General features: G+C 39.2%; 1 protein-coding gene across 2 annotated transcripts in view; it reads left to right on the top strand.

Annotated features, from left to right (window-relative positions):
• The first annotated feature begins 275 nt into the window (after positions 1-275).
• erfl1 (Ets2 repressor factor like 1) overlaps positions 276-23,269 on the top strand; it is a 50,352-nt gene continuing 27,358 nt past the window's right edge. For both annotated transcript variants that reach the window (XM_044116412.1, XM_044116411.1), the window contains exons 1-2: positions 276-408; positions 3,713-3,875. The gene's annotated coding sequence lies outside the window, so the exon portion shown is untranslated. The remainder of the gene's footprint in view (positions 409-3,712; positions 3,876-23,269) is intronic.

Here is a 23,269-nt window from a genome sequence, read left to right as displayed (position 1 = left end):
CTCACAAACCTCATACTTGAGACATGGGAGCGGAAACGGGTCGAATCCTACTTCAAATTCTCTTTCCTCTCGGCTTGTCGACCGGGGAAAACAAACCGACCTGAGGCGCGGCGAATGGGGATTTACTAATTAACTACTTGCACACACACTCATACACACACGGGGAGAGAGAGAGAGAAAAAGAGAGAGAGAGGGAAAGGGGGAGAGAGAGAAAGATGCACACCTCCTGTTCTCCCTCCTCCTCCCCCTCCTTCTGCTCGCCTCCCCGGGTTCAGGTTGGTAGTTGAGCTGCCTCTCCGGTCGCTGTCTCGGTGCGCCGTCAGAGTGGATGCGTTTGGATTGACTGTGTGCGCTTCAGCCGGTGAGAAGATCACTTCCTAAAAAACAAACAAACAAAAAAACCTGAAGGTATGTTTTGTTCATAATACTGGTGATATTGGTTTCATTTTGTTGGCTGATTCACATCTGTTTTTGACTGATAAAAATAAAAGTTGTCTGCGCGTTAGTGGGCTTGCTCAAAAGTCTTCAGTGATAAAATTATTTCGCTTATATAACTTTCTCTTGCTTACATGGATGCTGTTTCGCGTTTGCAGGGACAAAAACAACAAAAAAAAGTTGAACCGTGCATGGGATTTTTGGTTGCAGTTATGTTTTTGGAAGAATTGGAAACAGTTTCTGTGCGCGCGCACCACGGGGATTTTGCTCTTTAAAGTCTGTAAGCAGGTGGGGAAAGTCTCGGCTCCACACGCGTTCAGCTGTCTGCGTTGGCCCGGATTAGCCTTTAAATGTCTCTATTTGTTAAGGCGTCTCGCTCTCAACCTCCACGCGGCCGTATCAATCAGTCAATTAAACAGGCATTCACGCGGCGAGCTGCACGACACCCTTGGAGCCGGTGCACATCTCTCACTCCCTCTCTCTCCCGATAATGAGCGCTGCCTATTTGGCTCACGGAGAGTATTAATGGGAGAGTTTGGATATTCACGAGGCCCGTGTTGTGCTTTAGCATGTACTAATTTAATTAATTAGCTTATGATTATTTATTCATCACATTTTTGGTGATTTAACATTAGAGTTGGGGGACAGGTTCAACTGCCTGTCTCGACCGAGCAGAGTTTTTCGGAATGTCTACAACACATTTTTCTCCAAGTTTCGACTCTCAGATTTCTCAAAAGAAAAAAAAAATAAAATACCCGACAGCGATATCGCATCGAGCTGCCAGCAGAGGTTTTATTTCTTGGACCATATGTCAATGTAAGTCCTATGCAAAGTACGAGCCTGAAGTTTACTCCAGCCGAAGTGAAGCCGATGATTTTTTTTTTTTTTTTTTTTTTTGCTGAGCTTGTGCGTGTGTTGGTATCCAGACTCGCGTGGGAGTTTGTTTGAGGAGTGGGCACATCGATAACACTTCGCAGTCAAGCTTTAAAAACATATTTGGAATAATTTTTATTTGATTTCGCAGGTTTCACGTGTTATTTATTTATTTATTATTTATTTATTTTCTCTCTTTTTTAAGGTGTTTGCCACCCCGGCCCCCTTCCCCCACTCTTCAATTTTGATGCATATTTATGCGCGCCATGGGTGTACTCCCATCAATTATTTGTGCCGGTATATTTCCAGATAAACAGTGTTTGTAAATCGATACATGCATGTAACTATTGCAGATTAAGAGATCGATCAATGGATCCATCCGAAGACCAGAAGTACAGCCAATCCGTGTGCGGGTGTGTGTGTGTGTGTGTGTGTGTGTGTGTGTGTGTGTGTGTTTTATTCACAGCTGACTTCAAGAAACATCAGCAATGCAAAAAAGAAAAAACAAAAGCACGCGCGTGCATGATGGTGCGTGTACCTGACTAAAAACAAAATATACACAAATTGAAAAGTTCATCTGATTTATGTCTTTTACGTATCAGACAAACCCAATTATTATTATTATTATTATTATTATTATTATTATTATTATTATTATTATTATTATTATTATTATTATTATTGTTGTTGTTATTATTAGATACATGTCAAATATAATGATGGATTAAAGAATCATCACACTTTTTTATTACATTAATATATGTATCCGTGCCACTTTCTTCTAGTAACATTTTTTTAATATCATTATTCATTTGCTCATGTTTATAAATGCTTTGCTTTTTATTCTAGACAATTGGTCTGTGCTTCAGTCACAAGCATCAACCTATTTTTCTGGTTTCTGTTTTAGTTTAGTGTGTGTTCAGTCTCAGGCCAACGTGTTGAGCTTCCTCTTTCCGGTGTAGTTCGTGGACTTTTCTTGTCTTTTTTTTGTAGTTTAATTGTTCCGTTCTGTTGCCAGAAAGGCAACAGAGGGTAAATTACGACATTAAATTGCATTTTAGGAAACGTATTTCCACATGAGATCTTTCATCTTTACAGGGTCGGAATTTAACTCATCAACCCGAAATCCAACTATTTTAATACAAATAACAAATTATAGACAATGATTCACACGATCTGTGTGGCTGCTAAACAGATTATTATTATTATTATTATTATTATTATTATTATTATTATTATTATTATTATTATTATTATTATTATTATTATTATTATTATTACAAACAACGTCTGATTAAAAGGTTAAATTCTGGTTAAATTCAATTTTAAATATTTAATTTGTTATTTTTTTTTGTTTTGTTTTTTCAGTCCCAATAAAATGCTTTATGTTTTTTCCACTTTCTTAATTTGAAGAACTTTTCTTGTTTCTCGGCCTCCATAACTTCCGCAAATCACCAAATAAATACTACGCTGTCGGTTTTGTGCTGTCCAGTTGGTGTTTCACTAAGCTCCTCTGTTTGTTTGCTTTTCTCTTCTTTTTTTTTCAAGATACTGGTGAAACACGTTCAGGGCTCGTACATCTGTGAATCAAACTTTCATATTTGCTATTTATTTGATGAGCTTTTAAGACTTTCTCCATCAGTTAGTAGGGAGGAAAAATCAGGAGAGTGGAGCCTTTTTCCCCTCAAATTTTCCCAAAAACGCTCTCATCCTTAATGTGTTGTCATCTGGAAAGCAATTTCGTATGATCAAAGTACGGCTAGTTAGTGCGGTCAATATCCTTTCCAGCAAGTTTCACATATATCGATAACAAGACGGCGGAGCCTCCCGCCGAGCTGCATTCAGGTCCTCTGTCTCCGCTCCGTGCAGATAACGCGGGGTGTATCCACGATTAAAGGGAAAAGACAACTTTATATTCATTTGAACATGGCTTTAATATATAGAGAGGAAATGTGACTCTCCGAAGTAAGTTAAATTTGAATTCTGTTTCTATCGGATTGGGTAATTTATGAAAAAGTATGGAGCCTACAAAAGACGCATCAAGTAATTAGTGGCAGTGACCATTATTTTAAGCTTATAGTGACATGTGTTCGTCCTCCTCGCTGCCCCTTTACTGTATGACACTAAGAGTCAATAAGGTGATTGATCCGTGATCTGTGAGGCAGCAGGGATCCTGCGCGAAAACGTCAGAACACAAGTTTTAGTATCGGCCCGACTCAGTTGGGCCAAAGCGGCACCTCCCCAGCTGCTTCTTCATCATTTGATCTAAATTCCTTGAATTTCTTTAATAAAAAACGCAAAATGCATTTGCAAATGTTTGCCACCTGAAGACTCATGTAGGTAATAGTTTTTTTTGTTTGTTTTTTATTTATTTATTTTTTTTTTATACATGTTTGGGGTTTAGTGACGCTTTCGTGCAGTGCGACAGCGGCGCTCTCCCACGTCTCCTCCTTCTTCCCGGATTGGAACACCCGCAGGGGCGAGCAGACTCCAGCCCAGACCGGGAGAAGGTGATCAAGCTTCGGCCTCAGGTGCATCTCTGAGGCGGGGCGACGCGGAAGGTCCAGGTGGGTGATTCCTTCTTTTCTATTACAAAGTCTCCGTTGTCTTCTAGTATCAGTACTAGGCATAAGGTTTTCATCTCATTTTAAAAGTGCAGAGTTAATTACATTGTAAAGGTTTTATTGTTAAGACGACGAAACTCACTGACACAAATTATCCAATAAGTTCCGTGTCTTAGTTTTACGATTAAGTATTGTTAAATGAATGTACTGTAAAACTGCCAACCATAAATCCTCATAACTTTAAAGACTCATTGCTGAATAAAAACGCGACAAGCCGCTTTAATAGTTTTATTTATATTTCCCAAAATGCTTTGCAAATATAGTAACATGATGTAACCACATAAGCATACAACAGTTTTACTTTTTACTGTTAAAATAATCAAAATCGCAGTGTATTAAATTGTTTATTGTTAAAATGTTAATTGGAAATTGCAACAATTATCAAGTAATTTCTGAATTATAGTTTTGCAGTTATGTTATTGTTAAACCGTTTCACAGTAGGACATCTGTAATACAAAACTACATTAAAACTGTTGTTTACATGTTTAATAAACTGAAAAGCTACCATAAATTATTACTGCAATCCAGTGTCAACAAGAACATGACATGAGCATATAACTTGCTAGTAAAAATAGGTAAAGCTGTATATTTTTTTTTCAACGGTCAAAAATTATGAGAATACAATTTTAAAATGAAAACAGCAAAATATTTAGAGTAGACACAAAAATAACAGTGTTATTTCAAAATTTGCTAATTTTGGGTGGTATAGATTGATACTGTAGATGTAACAATTTAAGATTCAATTTAATACTGTAGATTTTCAATACATTACACCAGTTTGATACCACAACGTTTAAAAAAAATACATATAAGTATGAGTTAAACTTTTTAGACACCCCTGCTCTTTTCTTTTTGAAAAAAAGAGTGAAGAAAATCTGTCTGTCTGTAATCAAAGATTTTACCAGCAACATTTTTAGACCAAATTCTAGATTTTCCTTGAGCCAGCCAAGGCTTGGACGTCTCCCTGAGCTCCTCTTTGCCTCTCCCAACTCTTCCTGTCTGATATTAGCCCCCTGGCTCGCCTTAAAATGTGCGTTTCATTATTCAGGATTCAGTTCTGTTTGCCAGTGTAGACACACTTGTACCTGTTACATCTCAAGCCCATAGGGCAACTGAAGGACTCCTCTGTATCTTTTCCACCACCTTCTCACCTCCTCCCCTCTTCTGTCATCCCTCACTATCCCACACCTGGTAACTACAAACTTGTACACAATAATAACAGCCACATGTACCTATCTATCTCTCTATCTAGCCTGTCGGCAGTTAGTGGAGTGGCTGAGAGACTTGCAGGCGTGAAAGGTCAGTTAATCAATGGCTCACAATTTGACAAATCCCAGCGACTCTTATCATCCTCACGGGCGTTTAGGGGCCGAAAGGAGGACCACCGAGATAAATGCTTAATCCTGGCCGCTCAGAGAGGAGCGAAAGAGAACAAGCGGGTAAGCAGATGGGCATGCAGAGAGGTTGGGAGCTGCAGAGAGGTGAGGAGGGGGTTGTTTGGAGGAGTAGCTGAGCAAAGAAAAGTAAAAGAAGCAAAGAAGGAGATGTAAAAGTGACTCCATTGCACAATTGGAAGGTGAACAAATGCGCCTGTATTTGGAAGATGTCAGCCGACTGCTTTCGTCTGTCACATTCAAAAGAAGCACGCGACTTTACGGCTCTCAGATCACTAGGTTTGCCTGGGGCTGGACAGGCCATGCACATGCCTTCTGGGCTGACGTATAAATCCGCTTTAGTCTTAGTTATGGGTTTGACACCATGTGTAAAGTTGAGAAAAACCTGAGGAAAACAAAGGTGTATGAGTGCCTGAATTCTCCCGTGGCATGTTAGCCCGCCTGCAGCAGTGTGCAACCAAGAGGAAAATGAGCTTTTGTCCACAAGGCTGGCCCTTTTCTTCCCTCTATTTTTCAAGCTGCAGGGGTTTGGAAAGTGGCAAACTCTCTGTGCCCTGTACCCTTAACAAAGATCACCTCAGTGTGACATCGGATCAGTTGTTTTTTTTCCCCACTGAATTGTTGTGGTTTTTAATCTTTTCGAGCTGTTTTATTGTGTCTAACGTAAACATAGGTAAATGCTCAAATCTAAACACTGAATACGTTTTACTGCTTTTTCAGGTTGACCAAACCATTGCTTTATTTAGTCTAGAATAATACATTGAAAATCTAATATTATTTTGTTGGCTAATTGGTCACATTACCATTGAATCTAAAGGAAGATTTTCAAAGTTATATCCCATTTTATCAACTATAAAAGCATTTCTACTATATTCAGAAATAATAGATGTAATTCTGTAGTTTTTCTCGTTGTAGTTATATTATTTATTTGTTCAGACACAGTGCTGGACCAAGTCAAATGCGAAGTAAGTTACTGGATAGGGTCTCCTCAACAGCAGGGGGCTTCCCACTTAAGTTCTTCTTCACAATGCACACACACACACACACACGCACACACACACACACACACACACATATATATATAAACATACAATTTATAGATATGTCTGTCAAAAACTAGCCTACTTTAATATTTAATATCATTAATAATATATAGTAGAATCAGGACCCACAATCTAATTTGGATTAAGTCACCATGCCCACTTGAACTGGCATTGCTCAGACAGAAGGCAATGTTATCTTGTTATTTGTTCAACCAAATTTTGAAGAATTGCATTTGCATGCATGCATTGAGATTTCTTCTGAGCTCCTTTTTTAGAAGAGAATCTGGCACACCTTGAGTGTCCTTTATTGCCATTTCAATACAAATCCAATATAATTCAATTGAGATAAGTTGAATTGGCATGACAGCAGATCTCTAGTATTGTCAAAGCACTTAGGAGGCAATGACAGGACCGCATCGATGCATACTGACATACACAACACCGACTGACCTTGTAGTGAAACTGAGACACACTCACAGATGAAGCACTGAGTCGGTGACAAGACAAGTCAAAGACATTTTGGGAAAATAATCTCAGGAACGTAGAAGTTGAAGGTTTGTAAAGAATATGAAGCAAAGAGGACAGAAATGATGAAAGGAAGTGGATGGTGAGCCATGCTGAAGCGTGACATAGAAAGAGAAAGACAGGAGAGAGGAGGAGTAGGATAGAGGCAGTGAAAAAACAGAATGAAGCACAGGTGCCTCCAGAAAGTGTTTTAGGGAATATCTTTGGGTTGCCAGGCCAAAAACAAAAAGCCAGAATAGAATTTTAGAATACCGTTTTGATATATACTATGGCATTTAATGAAAGCCAAAAATGTTACAACTTATTGAAACATTTACTCATTTATTGAAAGGTGTTTGCAGGCTGGGGTGAGTGGGGTTGCCTCCTTGGTAGCATGTCTGGAAAGAGGTTATAGGAGGAAGAATAAGACCGTAGACCGAAAAAGAAGAGCAGAAAAGATAAAGAGACTAAAGAGGGGCAGGTTCAGAGGGGAATAAAATGTATAAGAGTGATGTACGAGAAGAGAGAAAAGGAAGAGATTTACTACAAGAGAGATTAAGTCAAGTTGTCCCCGGTCAGTCATTAATCCGATTTAAGCACAATTAAGGTGAGACTGATTCCTTCCTAGAGAGAAAGAAATAGATGGAGAGGTTGTAAAGAGGGGGAGTGGTGAGGGGGGTTGGAGGTGGGAGACAGGAATGGTAGACGAGGATGGAGTGATTGAAAGAGAAAAGTGGGAAAATGAAAACAGGTGTCTGAACTCAGAGAGGCTGTAAAGTGGGCAGATTAGAGACAGTGTGATGTATAAACAGAGTCCTGATGAAACATTTTAATCTGCATTTGATCAGAGGTTTGATATTTTGAAAATTCAGGTAGATATTTTGCAAACTCTTTATCACTCATGTTTGCTAGAGATACTATGAGAAATCAGCTATTGGCAAAATTGGTTGATTTTCAACTTGGCTGGTCTTAACTGGTTATGATCTCATCAAAAGAAAATAAAAAAAAAAAGTAATCTTTTAGTGTTATTGAAATCACTGTACTGTACTACAACTAGAAGCCACACTCTTCTGTGTGGAAGTTTTTCTGGAAGGTAGAGGACTCTAAATTAGCTATTTTCAGAGTAAGTGAGGTCCTTAATTGAGAAATCTGAACTACTTAAACGAGAACTTAATTTTCTATGTAGACATGACTGCAAAGTGTTCACAATGGTCATTTTAAATGGAGTGTGGCTTCAGTAGATAAGGTTGAATGTACCATGGTAAAGATCTAAATCAGGAATCTCAAACTTAAGACAATTTTTAAAATGAGGTCATTAAAGGTACTCTGCTGAACTTGATGACTACTTGAGGAGGTAATTTAGGGAACTGAAACATCTGATATTTATATTTTCTAATACATGCTAATTGCCAACATAAGATCCTCAAAACAGATAAAAATTGAAACTCTGACAATTTTGTTCATGTTTTAAAATACAACATATTTTTTGTTTGTTTGCCATCTGACATTTAAAGAGATACTGACACATTATATATTGAATGCTCAAGAAAGCTGAAAGGGAATGTTTTGAATTTTTAATTGTGGCTCTCAAAAATCATTGGATTAGGCAGATATTGGTTTGAAATGGGCCAAAATAACTCTGATCAGTGCATATTTGCCAATGTTAATAATTTACACAGAATGCACCTAAAACGATCTTTTTCCCCATATATCAACTAACCAGTTTGTTGTTTTTGCTATTAGTGACATTAATCATGTAACTGTGGACTGAAGCTGTAAAGATTAGCTTGAAATTGTACTGGCTGTTTTCCTATAGCTTAAGGCGTCAATAAGGAGCAGAAAGGACACAAAAGAGCAAAGAATGAATCTTTTTTGAATAGAAATGTAAGGAAAGTAATGAAGAGGATCCCCCCTCCTCTTGTGTTTGCAACAAATCCCTGCTCTGTTTGTTCTAGATGTGTATCAGGGGTCTCAGGGTCGACAGAGGGGTCCCTCCACTGCTGTAGCATTTCTGTGTCTATTGAGAGATGGTGGTCCCGATAGCTCGGCCCATCTGACACGTACACAACGGTACATAAATCAAACGCACACTCCCTCCATTTATCTCCTGCTCGAGAAGCATGGCAAAGGCGACCAACTCTGCATAGAGTCAACGTGAGTCAGATCTTGTTAAGTGGGGAAAGTAATGCTTAGTTGAAAAGGGTTTGCTTGTGTTTCTGCCATCTCCATTGTTTGGGATTTCTTCCAGTGTTTGTGCTTCTTTTGTTTGGTAGTGTGCAGCTTTCTCTCAGCTACAAACATAATTGCTGCCCCCACATATAACTGCATGTTATTACAAAGCTTGTTAGGCCAAAGAATGGGGCAAATTGACAGCTCGGGTCATAGATTTTGTTTGCAACATTTTCAGTTTTTTTTATTTATTTTTTTTTATGGAATTTTGCTTTGTATAGTTTTGATTGACTTACATGTCCTTTTCAAAGCATTTCCCCATTATTTGGCAAGAGGCTTTATATCTACACTTTTTGTTGCATCATTTTTTGGACACTGTAAAAGATTCTCTCATTTTTTTCTCTGGCACATCATCATGACTCCCAGATTGAGAGGCCATTTGGCTGCTGTTGACAGGAGGGAGCAGCTATTGACAGAGCCCTGCCGGGGAGGCGTGTCCCCGGCCCCGCGTCCAAAGCGTTTGTGGCGTTTAATACACTGTAACAGAGGTCCTCACAGCCATCGCCCTGCATGCTGCTGCCATAGGGATCAATATGCACTGGGTTAGGAAGAAATGGACCATCTGATGCACACACAGAAAGGAGGGGGGTTAGAGAAAATGAGTGGGAGAGACAGAACCAGTGTGACGGGGTGGGGGTAACAAGAGGTTTAAAAGGAAAAAGCGAGGAGCAGACTTGGAAAATGGGGAGATGGTGTGACCAAGAGCAGCAAAGAAGGAAGAAAAAAGGGAAATGATTAGAGGGATAGTTGAGGCAGAGAGCTGCTCTGCACAGAGATAGATAGCAAGGGAGCGAAGTCGTCAGTGGTTGAAAGAGATGTTCAGCTGGGAGAGAAAACAGATTGGAGTGAACGGGGATAGACTCTGAAGAAGAGGAAGACTTCAGACACCAGGGAGGATACACACAGGAAAGGAAAAAAGACATAAGGGAAGAGTGGGAGATAGGAACGGAGAGGGGGGTAGAAGAAAGAAAAAACAGAGAGAGAAGGGGGAGCAAAAGAGGGATGGGGAGGAAAGGAGCAGAAGGGGGGTAAAATTTCCATCAGGTTTTCAATTGGGGCGGATCAATAGTGTATTAGAGCTCACCTTGACCCCGTTCCCCCCTCCCTCCCTCCACACACACTTCTCACCGGCCCAGCACACAGTCCAAGCTACTCTCCCTCACAGCAGGGGACGGAGAGGGGGAGAGATTGCATTATGGCCTCTCCTTCGTGGACCAAAGTGGCAGAAAATGGCACAATAAAAGCAAGAGCGGCCAGAAAGAGAAAGGAGGAAAACTAAGTCGCAGCAGGCTGAAACAGAGAAAGTGGGAGACGAGGAGTGAGAGGGAGCAGAACGAGAAAGCAGCAGGAGTTGTCGCACTTGTTTGGAAGGATCTTTCTGTGCGGGGAAGGTACTTGTTGTTGTTGAGCGCCTTGTTGTGTGCATGACTTCAGTGAGTTCGTGTCACTAAAGCTCTTAAAAAGCCATATTGGGGCTGATGCTGCCCAAACGAGATAATGCACAAGGATGGAGAAATGTTTAGTCTTCACCCAATCACATAGACTGTTCAACGTCATCATGCTGTTTTTATGCTTGTTTCTTACTTTTTCTCTCCTTGACTGATTTATCAGACTTGTGTATTGTTCGAAGAAGAATCCTATCTATTTCCTATACATAATTCACAGTGTTTCCAGTATTTAAAGGCAAAATATGATATATTACACATTGCCAAATCATATCCAAGCTTTCATAGATGTTTCTAATTAAAAAAACATCTTCTGTGTATTTCATTGTCTCCTCTTACCACGTATAGACTTAGCTGCAGTCGTAGGCAACTTGTGTTGTAGTTTAACATTTAGATGAAACCAATCCATCTGTAGCTTAGTAATGTATTAAAGGTTGCTAAAAAGATGCACAAACATACAGGAACATGACTTTAATTACAAGATGGTATTTAAAAAAAATCTATTTAAATCAAAATTTTGATCTATTATTTTCTAATACATAGCTTAAAATCATTTAATTTGGTTAAATATTATCTGGGATAATGAAAAAAAATCATTAATAATCCTGTCACACTACTGTGTTCCAGTGAGAGCAGGTACCCTACATTGGGTAAATAACTCTGATATTCAGCATACATAATTTGATCAACAACTAAGCTAGGCTACCAGAAGATAAAAAAAACCAAAACATTCTGCACCCATCATATGCCCTGTGTAGTGAACAGGGACATTTACACTACTATTTAAATACTGCAGCATTGACACAGTAAAACATTACTGTAACTATCTGTGCACATAAAGATTGACTCACATCATGATGCCAGATGCTTAAAAATGAAAGGAAAACTGATGGCATGACATACCTCTTGATCAATTCAGTTAATGATCATCTGGGGCAAATAAAGTGATGGCAGAACTAAAATAGGTGACCCTAAAGCAATTGAGCACAGTGAATTCAACACCCTTGATCCTAATACACAAGCATTATTCAGACTGTGCGTCATAGGCAACACTTAGTTAATGTTTGACTAAAACCACTACGTCCTCGTGTTTAGACTTGCGTAACATGCATTTCTTAAAATTTCAACTTATATGGCCAGTAGAAAAATTGTGTGAAAGTAACTAACAGTTATAAATATTGAAAACACAAATAAATTTAAACAAAAATCTGATAAAGGGTAAAATAAGGTCAAAAACTTTAAAACCCAGCTCAGTGTTTCAACAGCCTGAGGCAGATTGCTGTGGTGGTTCTGTTTTTGATGTTGCTATGTTGTTTGTTTGATGACAGCAGTTCAAAAGTTCATGGAAAGAGTGTGAGGAGTCTCTGACAGAGTTAAAGGCAATGTACAGTACAACGACTCCCAATGACCCTTTATGGTCCCTTGATTTTCCTCTGCTGGGCCGTCTGTCTGCCATATTGCAGATGAGATACTGCTCTGAGAAGAACATGTCAACATACTCTCTGCCATAGTTAAAGAGGATGTTGTTAAGGAAAGTTTCTTGCCTTAATTGCACTGAAATAAATATAAATATTAAAAATAATATTGTTCAGAGTAAGTTGTCTTAAGCATTCTGTTAATATTTTCAGGGGCCTCACAAGTGACCTCAGTACATTTTATTGTTCTAACAAGGGCATGCCTTGCAAGAGACCTTACAAGAAAACACCTTACAAGGGTTGATGTAAATCCATACTGTAAAGGTTATAAAATGTACCTGATATTATGAAACTTCTTATTTAATTGTTTAAGCACAAAGATTGACAATTGACAATACTGGGAAATAGCAGTTTATCTAACAAAAATAGGAAATCAGACGCAGGTCAAACCAGAGGAAAAGAATTACACCATCTCACATTAGCTTGATTAAGGATGAGACGTTAACATTGTGAAAATTGCTTTTTAACTGCTCAAAATCAACAGTCTGTCCAGCAACAACTGAAGGGAAAGTATTATAGACAGTCTCAGTTTTGGTCACTTGTTCATTACTAATATTTACCGTAGAGTCAACAAAGTTTAACTCCTCAACTTTCCAAGGCTTGTAATATTGAAATATTAAAAATGTTTAGAGTTCAGTGTGATTGGGAGGGTTATGGACTTCAGGTCCACAGAAATCCTGTTGGATTGCCAATCTACAAAATACCCTGAATCTCTAATCACAACATTAGCAACATTGCCTCAAAGCGCTTGGATTACAAGTAAAAGGTCAACGGTTCTCGTATTCTAATCAACATTACATTATAGGTAGATTGCTACCTATAATGCAATCTATAATGCAATAGTTTCTATTACTCCAATATACAATTTCTCCAATTTAAAGCCCTTTCAATATGGTACCACATTAAAATGGCACCTTTTAATGGAGATTAATACAGGACTGCCTCTATCTGTTGTTGTGCTCTGCTTGTTAGCTGACTGAAATGAAACAACTACACTTTTATCTCACCTACATACCATAAAAACAAAAAGCATTTTACATATTAACAAAAATTTGCAGAAAATAAAATGGAAAGTCTCCACATATTCTTGTAAAAAGGTTCCAGTGGCTGACTCCAGGCTCTGTAGGAACAGATGGTCTGACTAATTAACCAGTTAAATAACTATTTGACTTAGTGTTTAGTTAAAGAACAGGAAAGCAAAATAAGTCAATGTGCAACAAGTATATAAAAACTTATGTTCCTTCAGCTGTTCTATTCTTCATTTAGCATATGCATCAAACAGAACATTCTTATGATCATTACACTCAATATGTAATTTTTTTTTTACCACTGTAACAATGATTTTAAATAAAAGCAATGAATTCATGTTATACATTTTCCCTTTCATTTACACACTGTGGTACTGTTAAACCAAAGCCATTTCTACAAAAAGTTATAGTGTAATCCATATCTACCACCTACAGCATAGGTCAACTTTAGCTGGACAGCTAATAGTAATATAGCCTCAAGTTTGCCTTAAAAGTCTTAGATTTTATGGTGGTAATGCAGTGAATCTTTCAATTGTCAAGATATATTTTATTCAAGCTGCAGGAATCTGCCGTGGCTGCCATGTCTTTTTATGCTTACAAGTAAAACAAAACAAGAAGCAGAAATGGCAGGAAGAGGCCCAGGTTGCTCAGGGTCTCATAAGAGACAGGTTCTGCATAAATGTAAAGAGCCATGGAGGCTATTCAGCCCAACAAAGGAGAAGTGAGCTACCATCTGTGGAAATCTTTAAGTTTCTGAAGGGGATTGTCCATATGGAATCACGCAAATATGCTGGCAGCTACAAAATATCCACGCACGTCTGTCCTCCATCAGCAGAGGACAGCATGTTTCTTCAGAAGGGTAGCGGTTGGGGCCAGAGGGAGGTGATGGGGGGAGCGAAGTTGAATAAAATAAAATTGATCCAGGATTTTAGCATTTAGACACAGTTTACAAAGCGATATAGAGGGGGACTGTGCAGGGGGAGGATAGTTAACTTTACAATAGGTCAGCGCTGCTTCCAACTCTGTTACCAGCCCCGATGTCCTTCTACCCGCGCCCCTCTGTGCATATACAGAAGAGAGTAAACAGAAAATAGAATCCTCCTATTCTGTGTCTTTGCCTGAACGTGTGATTTAGCTGTTTAGACGTGAGCTTGTTTGTAAACGCGCAGACCTGTACCAGCAGCTTCATCCCCATCTCTTCCCCACATTTCCTAATGCTGTTCCCATTGTCGCCCATCCACACTCCAGTGCACAAGCACACGCCAAGAAGACACACACGCACACACACAGCTCCACACAAACTCTGTCCCACTCACTGAGGGGGAGAAAGGGGAAGAAAAAAGGAGAGAAAAAAAGAAATCGATCGCCGGGGATAGCGGTGCGCGTCGGAGGATCGTATCTTGTCAAAATAATATATTACCCTCATCCCCGCCTGATCGATGCGGTGGATTAGGGACGGAGGGCTCCCTTCTCTCCTCTCTCCCTCCACCCCTTTACCTCCCCTTCCACCGTCTCTTCTTCCTCGGTGCTTGGTGCAGTTTAATATTTACCTCCGTGAAAGAGCGGCCGCGACGGCTCTCAGCCCTAATTGATTCCGACACATGCGGCTCTGTGCTCGGGCTGCGGATGAGAGAGGGAGGGCCTGCAGGAATGCTGAGGGAGAGGGGAGAAAGGAGGAATAAAAAGGGAAGGATGACAAGAAAAGATAAAGACTCAGGGAATAGGAACTTGGAGAGAATGCCTCATTGTGCAGAAAGGTGCATGACTATTTTATTCGGATGTTGTCATGATACGACTTTAAACTTTATTTTATTGGGATTTAAAGTGACAAACTAACACAATGTGCTGTATATTTTGAAGTCAAATTAATTTGACTGTCTTTTTTCCTATAAAAATCTATAAACTGATATTTTTGTTCTGTTTTAATCTGATACCGCTCAGTTTGCCACAAACCATGGAAGGGACAACAAAAACTAAGTAGGGTGTTCTGGTAAGATTGGTTCCATATTGAATTTTTGGTCCAATGTGCCTTGGGTGCACCATCACCACAGTGAAGCATGGTGGTGGCAGCATCATGCTGTTTTCCTTAGCAGGAACAGGAACGGTATTGAGAGCTTACAGGAAGGTAGATGAAGCCTAATATGGGGAAATCAGAGAATAAAGCATGTTAAACGCTGCTAAAAAAAAATTCCAAAAAAGTACATACCTTAATAAACCTCTGGCTGTGGTTACTCTACAAAATACTGACTTTTGAAAACAGGTTTCTTCAGGTTGTTTGTTACAAAAAACATTTCAATAGTGGAAGTACAGTTGCCTTGCAGCACAAAGGTCCTTGGTTCAAATCCTGGCCTGGAGTCTTTCTGCATGGAGTTTACATGTTCCTCGTGTGTATTTATGGGTTATCCCCTGATACTCCGGCTTCCCCCCACAGTCCAAGCAGTGGGGTGAGGTTAATTGGTCTTTCTGAATTGTCCTTAGGTGTCTATGTATGGTTGTTTTTTCCTGTGTGTTTCTGTCTTGTCCTGTGATGTACCCCACCCCTAGACCATGGCTGCAGGAGATTGCAAGAAAAAGTAGATGGATGGACATAAAATCAGAGATTTTTGGTTTCAACATGGCAAAAAGTAAAAATGTCAAAGTAAATATTTTTGCAAGGCACAATGTGGAATATAGAATTAAATATATGTAGAGACTGCAGCAAAAAGAAAAGGGGGAAATAAAGTGTTCCATCACAATTCCACCAATTGTGATGGAATATTTTGACAAATGGATTTAGCAAGAAACCTCACAGGGAGGTCAGAGGAAATATAAACTGGAACAATGTGAGCTGGAGATGACAGAGCCATAAGGTAAAGAAGGATGGTGATGTTCTGTGGCGCAAATAGAAGAAAAGGAATGAATGGAATAGATAGCCGAGAGGAAATGAATCAGGCAGAACGAGGGAAACAGAAAGAGCGGGTGGAAATGGGACGGTACGCAGAGACGGCTCCAAGAGAGAGAAAACGGGAAGTGGACTGGGGCAGAAGGGAGCAAATGAGAGGGGATTAAGAGAGCGACATGAAGATGGATAGAAATGGGGGAGTGAAACATGACAGGTGGAATGTAGAGCACCAATAAAAGCGCGGGAACATCTAGGGTAGAAATAGGGGGAGGGAGGATGATGGAAAAAAGAGCCCACTGCAAAGAAGTGACAGAATGATATCAGGTGGGATAGACAGAAAACAGGAGTGATAGCGAAGTGAGAGGCGGAAAGGTAGAGAGGGACCATATTTTCCGTTGAAGGAACTGGGCTGTCACGCTGTTCCGCCACCACAGAGCGGCTCTATAAAATACAGAGAGCAGGCAGGTCGTGTCGGGTGACTTATGTGTATATCTAGGCTCTGTCAATATTTCTTTCTGTCGCACTTCCTCTGTGCTCCCCTGGTCCTCAGCTCCAGCTGTGCTTCCACTCTCTCCTTGCCTGCCCCAGTTGTCGCTTCTTGTCCAGCAGGTCTCTGATCTTGTTCCTTGTGCCAACCAGAGGCATAAGCAGAAGGTGTACATTTTGATAATCAGCTCACAAGACAAATACGAATGTGGCCCATTGGCTTGAGGACTTGGCAGGCTCTTATTCCCCAGTAGTTTGTCACTATGAGAGAATATGGTGGAATTTATAGTTGATCTGTGCAATGACAGATCTATTTGTTGATCCATATGACTCAAAGATCCCAAAATTAGGAAAACAATTAGTGGTAGTTTAAATCTCCAATATTTTTCTCTGTCAATGCATAAGAGCATGAATGAATTAATGCATGTTTGTTTGCATTTTTCCACACATGTGCTCCTCTTCTGCAGTGCAGAGGCACCGGCTGGTAGGCTGATTTATTCATGCCTTCCCAAAGAGGATTCCACCTCCTCCTTCTCATTTGGCACACTTTGCATCCTGAACACAGGTCTGTGGAGGCCTGGGTCCATGGGGGGGCAGGCATCCTGCAGGTGCACTACTTTAATCTGCAACTCGTAGATGCTCACAAATCAGCAGAAATGTCATGTTTATTTATTAGGAAATTGGTTCAGAACTTCTCTACACAGCATATTAATATGTTAGAATAGTCTAGTCAAAGTTCATGCATGAAACCAATTTAGGATCTGTGACAAGACATCAACTAACTCTTGTCCTCCCTCCAATCTGACTGAGCTTGAGTTATGCAAAAAAGAGAAATTCAAAATTTTCTTTCACTGAAATCTTATTTTTTGTTATTTTAAAAATCCAGCAAAATTTATTGGAGTTTGAAGAAAAACAAATTTATGTGAGTACTTTTGCACTTTAATTTCCAGCTTTGATTCTGGTTTAGCTGAAGCTCAACTGATCAAAAATATTGTTTTCGTTTTAGGAGGGGCTGCACAGTGGCGCAGTTGGTAGAGCTGTTGCCTTGCAGCAAGAAGTTTCTGGGTTCGATTCCCGGATGGAGTTTGCATGTTCTCCCTGTGCATGCTGGGTTCTCTCCGGATACTCTGGCTTCCTCCCACAGTCTAAAAAACATGACTGTCTCTCTGAATTCTCTAAATTTTCCATATGCGTGTGTGTGTGAATGGTTGTGTGTCCTGTATGTCTCTGTGTTGCCCTGCGACAGACTGGCGACCTGTCCAGGGTGAACCCCGCCTCTCACCCGGAACGTAGCTGTTCACAAGGGTGAATAGAAAATGGATGGATGGATGGTTTTAGGAGAGGGGGAAAAATATTGTTTCACTTTGCAAATTGTTCTGTGAATCTATTTTGAGCTGCCGATAAGACTGTGTGACAACTGATTGCCAACACAGAACCAGAGAGACAAAAGAAAAAATAATTCAGGACAGTGATACAAAACTTATTTACTTCACGGAACAAGCTGAAAATTCCCAATCCATCTCCATGACTTCCTATTTCTCTGAGCCGTTGTTTCTTTTTCCTTCCCGCCCGCTTCCATCTCTGCGTCTCTCTCACCTGCGTCTCTGCCACTGTGCCTAGTTCTTTATTTACACATCTCCCCTGCTCTCTGCAGTGGCTCAGGGAGCGGTAACAGAAGTGTCACTTGTCATTATTGGTCTAATTCAGTAATCCGTCATCGTGCGCTCACTGTATGCAGCACATTATATGCCGGCACAGCAGGTGTACTACGCACCGAGGTGGAGATTCGATTTGACACGCGCGCACACAGGCGAGCGGGGGCCACTGAACGTGTGTGTGTACTTTTGTTAGTGTGACGAAGGAGGAAACGCGGAAAGATGGAGAGATTGAATCCAGGTGTTTTGGTGTGTCTGCTGAGGGTGAGTGGATGTATGAATTTTTGTTACAGTCACAGCCCAAGCGTGTCTCATCATTGACACAGAGTGCTGTTTCGCAATAAACTAAGCAGTAGGTATTAATCTAAAATCATGCGTCTTTATGGTAGGTGTCTGTGTGCTCAGTCAACGTGCTGCTTAGACGAGGCTGGATTAAACGCACCAGCTTGCATATTATAAGCTTAAGACAAAAATCACATAATATAGGTTTGTTGTGGCAACATATAATATTTTAATATAGCAAAACAACATATAACACAACATAACATTAGCCTTATTTCATATATAGTGCCTTTATGATAAACTTAGTTTTGTACTATAGTTGATGTCATATTTTCCAATGTTTAAAAAAGTAATTGATGTTTTTAAAGAGATGAAGGCTCTCCAAGGTTTTTGTTGAACCTTAATACCAAATCAGCTTAACATCAGAGAATCAAATCAAAAATGTATTGAATATTGAATACATAAGATTAAAGATTATTATTATATATTTTTATAGAATTAATATGTTTTCTGTGAGACAGTTGAAGTTTTTGATGTAAAATGAAAAAATATGCAGAAGGTTAAGTAAATGACAAAAAAGCTTGTTTGATATTCTTGTGCTGCTTATTAGTTAAAATGTTTATTTTTATTTTATTTTATTTTTTTTTACTTCACATATATACTTTTTTGCAACAGTGCAATTTTAATTTACCTATCTCAAACAACATTTTGTATTGCATCTCCTTTTGTAAGATCCTAAACGCAACAACTCCAGTCGGCTTGGACTCACCTCTGCAGGTCAGTCCAGTTCCAGTGGGTTTCAGACAGTGTCCGGTGTAATGTCTCAGTGCATTCAGAGAGTGAAGAGCTTTTAAGGTTTGTGATAGTGCAGCTTCCCGTTCGCTTTTTATCAGTGGCAATTTGTATGTGCGTGCACACCTCTGCACTCCCTACAGACATGGCGGATTTCATCAAGTTCTTAACCCCACAAGGCTACAAATCCGGTTACCACTGTAAGTGTTTTAAACTGTTTAAACTATCAGAGCGCTCCATGCTGAGTCTCGGGCCATGTGTGAGTCACGCCTAGATCTCGCTGAACCATACAAGTCCTAACTGCATTTACTTTTCTCATTTCTTCCATTTTGTATTTGCTTCATGTAACACCTGCCATTTCCCAGCACCTTATCGAAACCAAGCCTTTATAAAATAACTCTAGAGGGATTCAGTACTATTGTGCTCTGTAAAGTTTTTTATGGTTTTATTGATCCCTTTCTCAAAACTCCAATGTTTTATATTGAAAAGATTAGTAAAATACTAGATAATTGCATATAACTTCAATGTTCTTTTTTTATGGGTGTTTTCATTTGCTATAAAATCAGTTCTTGCTTCATTCTGGGACTGCCTGAATGTTTCTGATGTAGACATCCTAATTGCTGGATAAAAAAATTGCACCTCAATGGTAGAGATCTACATTTATTGTACGATAAGATTGTGAAAGATTGCTGACATTGTATGCCTTTAACATTTTAAAACTTTCTGGGACAAGCTTCTTAAAATCCGGAATAACTAATTTAATCTTGTTTGCTTCATTTAAATCCTAAGGTCATTTCTCATCAAACACAAAGAGAAGAACCTGGTATGTGCAGAGGATCAACATCTTTAGTCTTAATTCTTAACTTGTGAACAAACCTTTAAATAGGAGCAGAAAGGATTTTTATCGCACAAAACACAACTAGTTATTGTTAATGTTGCAGCTGCCATAAAGGCTTTCTGACACAAATCCATAACAGGCAAGTTTTACCAAAAGTTCTGCCAATATTCTCAAACACAGGTACAGATTGTTACAATCAATTTGCAGAATTCCTCTTTTAAGCTCTTAACCATTAGCCATTTCATTGACCTTTTTTGATGTTTAATTCAAGTTGGATTGCTTGTGTGTCTGTTTTATGTTTCTCAATGTACCTGCTTTTATTGCCTCATTGGTTTTTTTTATTGATTATCATATTTCATACATTTTACAACCACTATGCACATTTTTATCCATTGAAGAACACTTAAAGCTCTCTAAATCTGAATCCAAACCTAAATAATACCAACTTTTAGGCAAAAGAAATGGCCAAAGGGATAAGCTTTTGTTTTCTTATCTCATTTGTTTACACGTGTCTGACCTGCTTTTCCTGCTGCCTCTCACGTCTTACACAAACAGAAAATAAATAAAGGGAGTCAGAATATGATTGTTTGCTTAAAGTCCTGCAATTCCTTAGCTTGTGCAGAAAGCCTCTTATTTAATTGCTTGTTAATGACTAACTAGCTTTGAAGTGAAAGCTAGTTAGTCATTAACTAGTTAGTCCTTTTTTTCTACTACGTTTGCGTTATTGCATATGAGTCTATACAGCAGTAAAGAATTACATTTCACTGTATATTTAATGCAGTGACTTGCAAAAGCATCACCATCTGCTATATAGTTCAATTCCCCTAGATATAATCTAGTGCAATAAGTTGCCATCAGAAGTCACTTAACTGGTAAATCTTGCAATTTAATGGCAGAGTTATGTGAAGGGATCTACTGAAGTTGTAAGAGGGCTGCTTCAGAACAAACAGCATCCTAAAGACCAAGGGATTCAGCAGCCGTGTCAAGCATAAAGCTGTAGAGTTGAAGCTTAAAGTAGGATAGGGTATAAAACAACATCCCAAGATTTTGAACATCTTATAATTCATCATCCAAAAATATAGAGTACGGCACAACTGAAAACAAATGGCACTAATCAGGGAAACAGCCCAGAAGCCCATGGCAACTCTGGAGGAGATGCAGAGATTTGCTGGTTGGGAGAAATATTACTGTGTAACATGGTAGTGGCAGAATCATGATGTGGGCATGCTTTTTCTGTCTTCAATGGCAGAAAAAAAGCTCATTGAAGTTGATTGGAAGATGGATGGAAACTACAAATGCAGACAAATCCCTCTAAGCAAATTTGCTTGAGGTCATAAAACGCGATACATGGGGAGTTGTTGAGGATGCAAAAAAATAAAAATAAAAAACGATGAAAGGTGATGCCACCAGAAGGGAGAGCAGAGGGGGAGGAGGAAGGAGGGAGATGATGAATGTAGGGAGAGCAGGGATGAGAGACGGAGCAGCATGAAAAGAGCGGGTACGGTGCGCGGCCGCGCTCTGACGACGATGAAACGTTAATTAAAGTAAACGAGCTACCTGCGCCCCCCAAACCCCCGGTAACCCCACCACCGCTTGTCACAGTCTGTCAGGAGACAAAAAAAGAGGGAGAGTAAAAAAAAATACAGGATGGGAATTTAAGAAGATATGTTGGATATTCCGGTTTAAAGTTAATTTCTATCGCATTTTCAGGAAGATGAGCACCTTTAAAGAAGCAAACATTGATGAATAAACAAATACTTTTTTAATTTGTATAATTCATTTGAGTTTTTGCTTAAAACTCTTTGTTGCAGAAAGTATCTATCATACAAAAACAGTATGTTAGAGCCTGTTAAAAAAAAGGCATAATTTCCAATCCCCAAATCCTCTTTTCACACTTCACTCCGGCCTGCGTCCCACCGTGTATATGAGCCTCATTTCCCGTTCAAGTTCGCGCAATATTTATCCGCCAAGTTCACCTTATGCTTCCCTAATTTATTTATTTATTTATTTATTTATTTATTTATTTATTTATTTATTTATTTATTTATTTATTTATTTATTTATTTATTTATTTTGCTCATATTCATTCAGTTAATCTGGGCTCTAATTCCTTTATATATATTTATTTACTCGCTCGATCACTCTCTTCTGTTTTTCCCCCCTACTTTTTTTTCTCTCTCTTTTTTTTTCATCTCTCTCCAACGATTATCCTGGCGTCTAATTAGAAATCGATGCCGCTGGGCCGGCGGGTATTTGCAGTGTGTTTGTGGACGTTGAGAACAATTCCCCGGACAGAGAAGAAAGGGAAGAGAGAGGAGGAAGAGGAAACGCTGCACCGCCGCTCTGTATGCACACACAAAAACACACAAATGCACATATATTCTGACAACCGACTTTACAACCGCTCGCAGCTATTCTTATTTCTAAAAAGCATTTTAAAAAAGAAGACAAAAAATACAAGGAAGAAAAAAATGAAAAGACAACAATTTTTTTTGGAACAAGTGACGCGAGGGAATTTTTCAAGATTGCTGCGGATTGTCTTTTAGCAAAACAAACTGATCTTAAACTGGGACCGAGATATGAATGGGAGCTAATTTATTATTATTATTATTATTATTATTATTATTATTATTATTATTATTATTATTATTATTATTATTATTATTATTATTATTATTATTATTATTATTATTATTATACGTAGATTTGCATCTTTCTTTTAAGGCCTATATGAATTGGTTCGTTTCCTTTTAAATAGTTGCAAATATTTTACGTGAGGCCCCCTCGCCTCCTCGCCCTCTCTCCTTTTTTTTGCAGCGAAACAATCGAAAGTTTCAACTCTGTGAGGAATGAGGTTAAATCCAGACTAAACCGTGTCACACAAACGCTCCTCTTGTTCCCCCGCATCGTTCTGTGCCACATCTATCTGCTGCTCCGTCCTCATATATGAAGTCGACGCTTTAGCGCCATTACCGGAGTCGGTCGAACCTAACCGGATTATCAACTGCCAGATGAAAAAAAAACTAAAGTGTTCCAACCAAGTGAAAAAAAAAACAGAATAGACTGTAGGGAATGAGAGCCCCGCACTTTTATTAGTTCAGCTTTGCACCACAGTGTGTTTGTTTGTTTGTTTACCGTCTTGTGCGCACGACGTTTTATTGGCTCGTTCCATAATCTGTTTTCCAGCCGGTTCTCTCTTTTTTTCTGTTCATCATGAATAAACGAGATGCATCACACGCTGCTCAATCCACAGAGAGTTGAGCAGTGTGTGATGCATCAAGTGCA

This window comes from Gambusia affinis, linkage group LG05 (assembly GCF_019740435.1).
Source record: "Gambusia affinis linkage group LG05, SWU_Gaff_1.0, whole genome shotgun sequence".
Lineage (NCBI taxonomy): Eukaryota > Metazoa > Chordata > Actinopteri > Cyprinodontiformes > Poeciliidae > Gambusia > Gambusia affinis.
This window is presented reverse-complemented; position numbering and strand designations above follow the sequence as displayed.